Source organism: Mus caroli, chromosome 10 (genome assembly GCF_900094665.2).
Source record: "Mus caroli chromosome 10, CAROLI_EIJ_v1.1, whole genome shotgun sequence".
Taxonomy (NCBI): Eukaryota; Metazoa; Chordata; class Mammalia; order Rodentia; family Muridae; genus Mus; species Mus caroli.
Genome location: NC_034579.1, coordinates 33238170 through 33246038, shown reverse-complemented (window position 1 = coordinate 33246038; position 7869 = coordinate 33238170). Strand labels below are relative to the sequence as shown.

Here is a 7869-nt window from a genome sequence, read left to right as displayed (position 1 = left end):
TGTCCAATACTTACACCCTTTAGATTCAAGAAATATGAGAACACTGGTACTTTTATTAGTCCTGCTAGAAATGACCCTGAAAGAGTCCATGCCCACTGTTGCTGCTGCAATAGGCATCCTACAAGTTCAGCATAGCCAGCTCTCTATACTGATCAGGAAAAGCTCATGGATTATTCAGCAAAAAATAGTCACACTTCAGAGAGAAACAGATTCATTGATAACAATGGTCCTCCAAAAATCCTAGAGGATTAGACTTGATTACAGGTAAAAAAGAAATTCATGACTTAAAATGAAAAATGCCATTTTTATGCTAAACAGTCTGGAATAATGAGGAAAGGAGATAAAATTTGAAATGTAAATAAAGAAAATATCTAATTTTTTAAAAGTTATTACAAAAAAGAAAATGTCATACTTAGGAAAATGTGTTACCATATCTCTTTTTTTATTATTCTTTCATTGAAAATGGACTTGTCCCTCACATAATGTATTCTAACATTCCACTAAAATAAAAAATAAAATCTTGTATCGAGAAAAAAAAAGAAAATGCCAAAGCGTTATTACAAAGGATTAGAGCTAAAGGTATAAATGAGAGCCCATGGAGTACAATACAGGTGATACTCAGAGAATAACGATCCATTTCTACAAGATAAGGTGTTATGAAAGTGAGGAGGGTAAAGTAGAATAATGTTGAACATAGTAATTATTATTACATATTTATTTATTGACATATTTGGTAATTTACTTAAACCACTGTTTTGTTCTGTCTATTTGCTAAACATGATGTCACTTGCTTCCTGGTACAAAATGACCTAGAAGAATAGCTGAAACAATGGGTCTTGGCTCTTAACAATGTGCAAGTAGGAGAGGACTGCCATGAACTCTCCTGTAAAATATGAAAAGTCTTGCTTGCTTTCCTGCCCCATATTCTGGTTTCAGTGTAGAAAATGAGGACACAAACTGGACCTTACATGGAAGTCTTTCACGAGCTATCCTGGCTTCTGTCCATTGGTGATATCTCCCCTCTTCTATTCTCATTAGTATTAGAGTGTTTATTCCAGGAAGATTCCTGCAATACATGGTGTATTGAACAAGAGCAGAGGCATCCACAAACTTGTCAGGGCTTCCTCCATTTGAGTGTCATGTTCTTATCTGTAAAACTATTACTCACCATTCAATGTCTAGACTGAATCACCCATGTCAAGCATCATCGTACCCTATTCACTTTAAAAACAATTTGTTACTTTGCATCAGGTTTGTTTTCTGAGAGGGCTGTCTTATGCTGTTTTCCCCACAATCATCGTTGTTCTCAAAGGACGGAATCCAGTGTATTTCATCTTATATTTGTTTATAGCATCTCTCTCAGAAGTCAGAATGCCTTTTGATATGCTTTCAGTAATTCAATGATTGCAGAATGAAAGGTGGTCTGTTTGTTTCCTCAATCTTTGAAATGATTTGTAGGGAATGGTTTTACTTAGTTTCCCCCATATCATCTGGTAAAGGAAACAGTCTTGGATACACATTAAAATACAGATGATGAATATCTATTTCCAGGTGTCAGGAAGTAAATTCATCCTGATCGCTCCTAAGAGGATGGAAGTGCTTATAGAAAACAGTCTGAATGAGTCTAAATTGCTATTAAAAATGAAAAACTATATAATGTAATCAAAAATGAAAATGAATAAGCAATGAACACAGGTGGCTGTTTGACACAAATCACAGAGAAAGGGGCTGGTTCCTCAGAACACAAATAAAAGTGAAGAATCAGAAAATGTTTTTAGCAATGAGAGTGACAAAAAGCAGTAAACACCCAAAAAGAAAAGATGAGAATATCCATTCTACAAACATCCTGAAATGACCAGTGTCACTATTACACAAACACACACATACACACACACACACACGCACACACACACACATCACTAGGAAAGTATCAAATCTCAATGTTCTTAACTTTATTCAATAAAAACTAGTTGGGTGCCTATATTTTCAGGATAGTCTAATACCTGTTTCTGGGGATAGAAAATTAAGTGTAAATTCTTTCCTCTAAAGCTGTCTATAGAACAATAAAGACAGAGTGATACATATATGTGTATATGAAATATATAAATAAAATATAACACATGTATATATACACACATGAATATGAACTATAACAGGCATGTACTGGCTGGTTTTGTGTGTCAACTTGACACAGCTGGAGTTATCACAGAGAAAGGAGCTTCAGTTGAGGAAATGCCTCCATGAGATCCAACTGTAAGGCATTTTCTTGATTCCCCTGGCTTGCTCAGCCTGCTCTCTTATAGAACCCAAGATAACCAGCCCAGAGATGGTCCCACCCACAAGAGGCCTTTCCCCCTTGATCACTAAAAGTGATCAAGTGGAGTAAAAGTAAAGAGGGGAAGAGGTGGCCAGATAAAATGCAGGTAGTAATGATCACAAGGAAGAAACAAATGTTAAGTAGCATACTGGAAACCAGCAACAAGCGAACTGATTCCTTTCAAGTGATTGGTGTAAAACCAAAAATAACCAAGCAATGAAACTTAACATGCAGTGATAATAAGTAATCACTTATGCACATGTGAACTCATGAAGATCGTGGCAGCAACTGCAGGGCTTGCATAGATTCACAGTAGAAAGGGTCCCAGTACTTAGAAGAGGAAGTGGATTTGAGCTCCCACCCTGAACCTAGAATCTATGACCAACTGACTTCCATTTGCAAAGGAAATATTAGTTTTCTTCAATGGGTTTCACTGGGTGCAATATCCACACTAAGGACAGGCCACATGTCCAGAAATAGATGGTAAACATGATTTTTTTTTGTACAGTATGGTTTCCCATTTTGTGTTTTTATTTGGAGTGTGTGTGTGCTTATATTTTGTGCTTTCTCATTGTTATTTTTCCTTGTTATTTTATCTTATTTTATTTTTGCCTGTTTGTTTTCTAAAAAGAGAAAGAAGGCCTGAAGTTGGATGGGTAGGAGGTAAGGTGGATCTTGGGGGAGCTGGAGAGGGGAAACTATGATTGAATATATGATATTTTAAAAAGATTATTTTAAACAAGTAAATGTGGGCTTAATCAAAACATTGTTCAAATGATAAGTTGGGCACACTAAGTTAATGTGCTCTATGCTGTACTAACCCAAGGGTGAAAGCAGCTGGAAATAAACAAAACTTATACAGTTCTATGTCTACAAATGTTTTCCTTGAATTATAAATCAATAACACATCAACTATGATGTGTACATATTAAAAATTACAACTGCGTTAGGCTTCATCTCATGACTTGAATCTTGGATCTGTGTGGTCTTGAATCTTTACATTATCAAAACCAAATAAGCTCAAATATACCTACTCTACAAAAAAGGCACAGTTGTCTGGAGTTCACATGAGTTCTTAGATGAGCATGGCACTCAGTGCCTTGGATAATGGAGGGACTTGTGAGTCCCTGATATGCACCAGGAGTCTAAAGTATTTTAAAGAACTTAAGGAGGGGACAATGTGTGCACTGAAAAAGGAATGCTTTCTTGCACTGCTATAAGAAAACTTGATGAGAAAAACTAGCCACTATGGAAATGAGGTTCTGTAAGACTAAAGAAAGAGACAAGTGGAATTGTATTTGCACAGGTGCAAATTATTGGGCACTTATACAAGTGATGTGGTCAAAGTTGGGAGCATAACAATGATTTTAGTGAGGAAAAAGAAATTTATATATGAACTTTAATCCAATGTGGAATACATTGTATTTATCTCAAAATCTGTGCTGCCTACTATGCTAGGGTTCCATGTTGCACAATGCCACAAACCACTCCGATAATTAAATGGTTGTATTCATCTATAAGTGAACAATATGGAGAAAAGCGAACAGGATTGCTCCAGGACAGCAGTGAGGATGCTTATAAATCAAGACAGCTGTGATAAGAACAGCCTTGATTATAGCACACTTTGAGGTAAACACACACATACACATACACATCATATGCCATGCACACACAGGAAAATACACCACATGCACATATACAACACACACACGCATACACACACCACACATAACACACACACATATACAGCACACACCTATAAAAGCATCACACAGAACACATTATACATATGCACACACAAATATATTGCATACACAACACACACACAGAGCACATACCATCCACATGCATCACACAGATCATTGACCCCACACACACACACACACACACACTTCTACATGCATACATACCATTAGATATTTTGGATTCTGATCCTTTTACCAAATAAATTTTAATATAATTAACTTGAGCTCTGTTCATAGATCCTTCATTGTTTTGAAAAGCAGGAAGCACCTTTGAAATTAGTACAAAGTAATGGAAAGAATTTTACCACTTTCTGGCAAAAATAGTTCTCAATACTGGACCCCAACAGTACCATATGTGAACTTGGTAGAATTGCCTCATTCTGTTTGCCTCTCACCTGTATAGATACGCACTCATCTAAACCTAAGCAAGGAGAAGAGTAGATGCATCTTAACCCTATGTATTGAATTGTTAGGTGTATTTTCCAATGAATTTCAATTTACATTGGAACTATTTTTATACTTTCATTCATTGGTCTTATTTTTAGTGAGTTTAGCTAAGTGTTTTATTTAGTAGTAAACTTTATTATGCTTGACACCAGGCATATAGCCTTTAGTCAAAGCAGCAAGACCAATAGATGTCCCACACAGAGTCTCACATAGGCAAGAAAATGATGAAGGAAGTCTTCAAATAGAGAATCCCAGTGGTCTCACACAGCAAAACTAAGAATGACAGTACAGAGAACCTACTGGTTGACAGAGGTTCCTCAAATAGAATATTAAAGCTGCTAAGCATTTTTCTAATTCCAGCTCTGAATCAGCCACACAATTTTGGTTGCTTCAACATCAATCCCCTTGGCCACTATGTCAGTGTCTTGGGACATTTGTCTGAAGTCACTGACTGATCACCTGGGAGAGAGCTCCTGGAGAAACATGGTCAGATATTGTTCTTACTACTCAGAGTTTGGATGTGGTAAACCTTAAAGAACGAAAATACTAGGAGAAAAAGTTAAGGAAATGCTTTCCTAGCCCTTCACAGAAAAAGGCATCAGAATTGATTTAAAATTATGTCTAAATCACAGCAGGGAAAATTTATACATTTGATTTGTGTGTTTAATATTTGTGGTGGTTTGAATAGAAATGGCCAGCATAGACTCATGTATTTGAATTCTTGGCCCTAGGATGTGGCACTATTCAGAGGTATGGCCCGGTTGGAGTAGGTGAGGCCTAGTTAGAGGAAGAGTGTCATCCTGGAGAAAGGCTTTGAAGTCTTATATATTCAAACTATGCCCAATGTGGTACATAGTCTCCTTCTGCTACTTGAAGATCAAGATGCAGAACTTTCAGCTCCTTTGCCAGCATCATGTCTGCCCACATACCACCATGTTTCCAGCCATGATGATAATGGACAAAATCTATGAAACTGTAAGTGAGCCCCAATTAAATGTTTTTCTTTATAAGAGTTTTTGTGGTCATGGTGTCTCTTCACAGCAATAAAATCGTAACTAGGACTATATTATATAAAATACTACTTTATGCCTCCCTCAAATTCAAAAGACAGACAAAAAAATCTTTCCTCTATTATATCAAGGCTAAATATTAAAATTCCAAATTTATTATGACATGAAAGGGGTAAGCCAATGATAGAGTCAATAGTTTTCATTAAAAAGACAGTTATTTGAACATTTGAAAAGATGCTCAACTTCACATTCAGAATGAGAAATGCAGCGCAAAGCCTCCATACAGCACCATTTTCATTTAACATGGAAAGCATTTGATATTTGATTAACGCTTTGGGAGGATGTTATTATCAGATAACGTGCTCATACACCACTGATGTAAGTCCTCCAGAGAACAAATTAGGGTTACAGTTACTCATATACAGATGCATGTGCTAAGAGGAGCACCACCACAAGAGATACACACTTGTGTGTGTCAGTAGGATGCTTAGAAAATGACTTACTGGCTCTCTGCTCCTCCCTGTTTTCAGAGACAGCCGCATCTTCTTGTGCAGTGCCAGCCTCGTCCCGTAGACAAAATGGTAAAGGTCGGTGTGAACGGATTTGGCCGTATTGGGCGCCTGGTCACCAGGGCTGCCATCTGCTCTCCACAAGGCAAAGTGGAGATTGTTGCCATCAACGACCCCTTCATTGACCTCAACTACATGGTCTACATGTTCCAGTATGACTTCACCCACGGCAAATTCAACGGCACAGTCAAGGCCGAGAATGGGAAGCTTGTCATCAATGGGAAGCCCATCACCATCTTCCAGGAGCGAGACCCCGCTAACATCAAATGGGGTGAGGCCGGTGCTGAGTATGTCGTGGAGTCTACTGGTGTCTTCACCACCATGGAGAAGGCCGGGGCCCACTTGAAGGGTGGAGCCAAAAGGGTCATCATCTCCGCCCCTTCTGCCGATGCCCCCATGTTTGTGATGGGTGTGAACCATGAGAAATATGACAACTCACTCAAGATTGTCAGCAATGCATCCTGCACCACCAACTGCTTAGCCCCCCTGGCCAAGGTCATCCATGACAACTTTGGCATTGTGGAAGGGCTCATGACCACAGTCCATGCCATCACTGCCACCCAGAAGACTGTGGATGGCCCCTCTGGAAAGCTATGGCGTGATGGTCGTGGGGCTGCCCAGAACATCATCCCTGCATCCACTGGTGCTGCCAAGGCTGTGGGCAAGGTCATCCCAGAGCTGAACGGGAAGCTCACTGGCATGGCCTTCCGCGTTCCTACCCCCAATGTGTGTCCGTCGTGGATCTGACGTGCCGCCTGGAGAAACCTGCCAAGTATGATGACATCAAGAAGGTGGTGAAGCAGGCATCTGAGGGCCCACTGAAGGGCATCTTGGGCTACACTGAGGACCAGGTTGTCTCCTGCGACTTCAACAGCAACTCCCACTCTTCCACCTTCGATGCCGGGGCTGGCATTGCTCTCAATGACAACTTTGTCAAGCTCATTTCCTGGTATGACAATGAATATGGCTACAGCAACAGGGTGGTGGACCTCATGGCCTACATGGCCTCCAAGGAGTAAGAAACCCTGGACCACCCACCCCAGCAAGGACACTGAGAGCAAGAGAGAGGCCCTATCCCAACTCTGAGGCCCCCAACACTGAGTATCTCCCTCACAATTTCCATCCCAGACCCCCATAATAACAGGAGGGGCCTAGGGAGCCCTCCCTACTCTCTTGAATACCATCAATAAAGTTCACTGCACCCCCCCCCCAAAAAAAAAAGAAAATGACTTACTGCAGTAGTTTTTGTTTCTTGTTTGTTTGTTTTGTAACAATCCAAGATCATCTACAACCAATTTGGCTATCCATAGAACACAGGTTACACAAAATTGATCAGTCCTAACCCATTAAAAAATGGAGCTATAACTAAATAGTTGGTTTCAATGTGTTTATTGTACTACTACTAAATTTTTATTATGTAACTAATGAAAAGCATGGCTCTTTTCTGCTATGAGTATTAAATGAAAATTGAAAGCAGTAGAAAACTGCACAATATTATATACAAACTCTTATGTGAAATCAGGACAATTAAGGCATCTGATAATTTTAAAATAGCAAGGAATTTCTGTTATGTGTTTTTGCCTCTTTCATTTTATTTACAGTCTACATATAAATGCATTTTAGAGATTTATAATTTTTAAGAGTTTAAAAACATATTTGTGATTATGTATAACTAGCTGTACAAGTGTATAGGCACATGAGTATAGTGCCAGTGGAGGCAAACCACTAAGAAATCTCTCTAGGATCTAGATATGTCTGTTTGTTGGCTGTTGTTGCTATTG

The 7869-nt window shown here is 39.0% G+C and overlaps 1 pseudogene across 1 annotated transcript; it reads left to right on the top strand.

Moving 5' to 3' along the window:
* Positions 1 to 6029: 6029 nt before the first annotated feature.
* On the top strand, positions 6030 to 7107 carry LOC110303172 (annotated as a pseudogene). Its single transcript, XR_002378910.2, has one exon. The product of XR_002378910.2 is annotated as a glyceraldehyde-3-phosphate dehydrogenase pseudogene (transcript).
* The last annotated feature ends 762 nt before the right edge of the window (positions 7108 to 7869 follow it).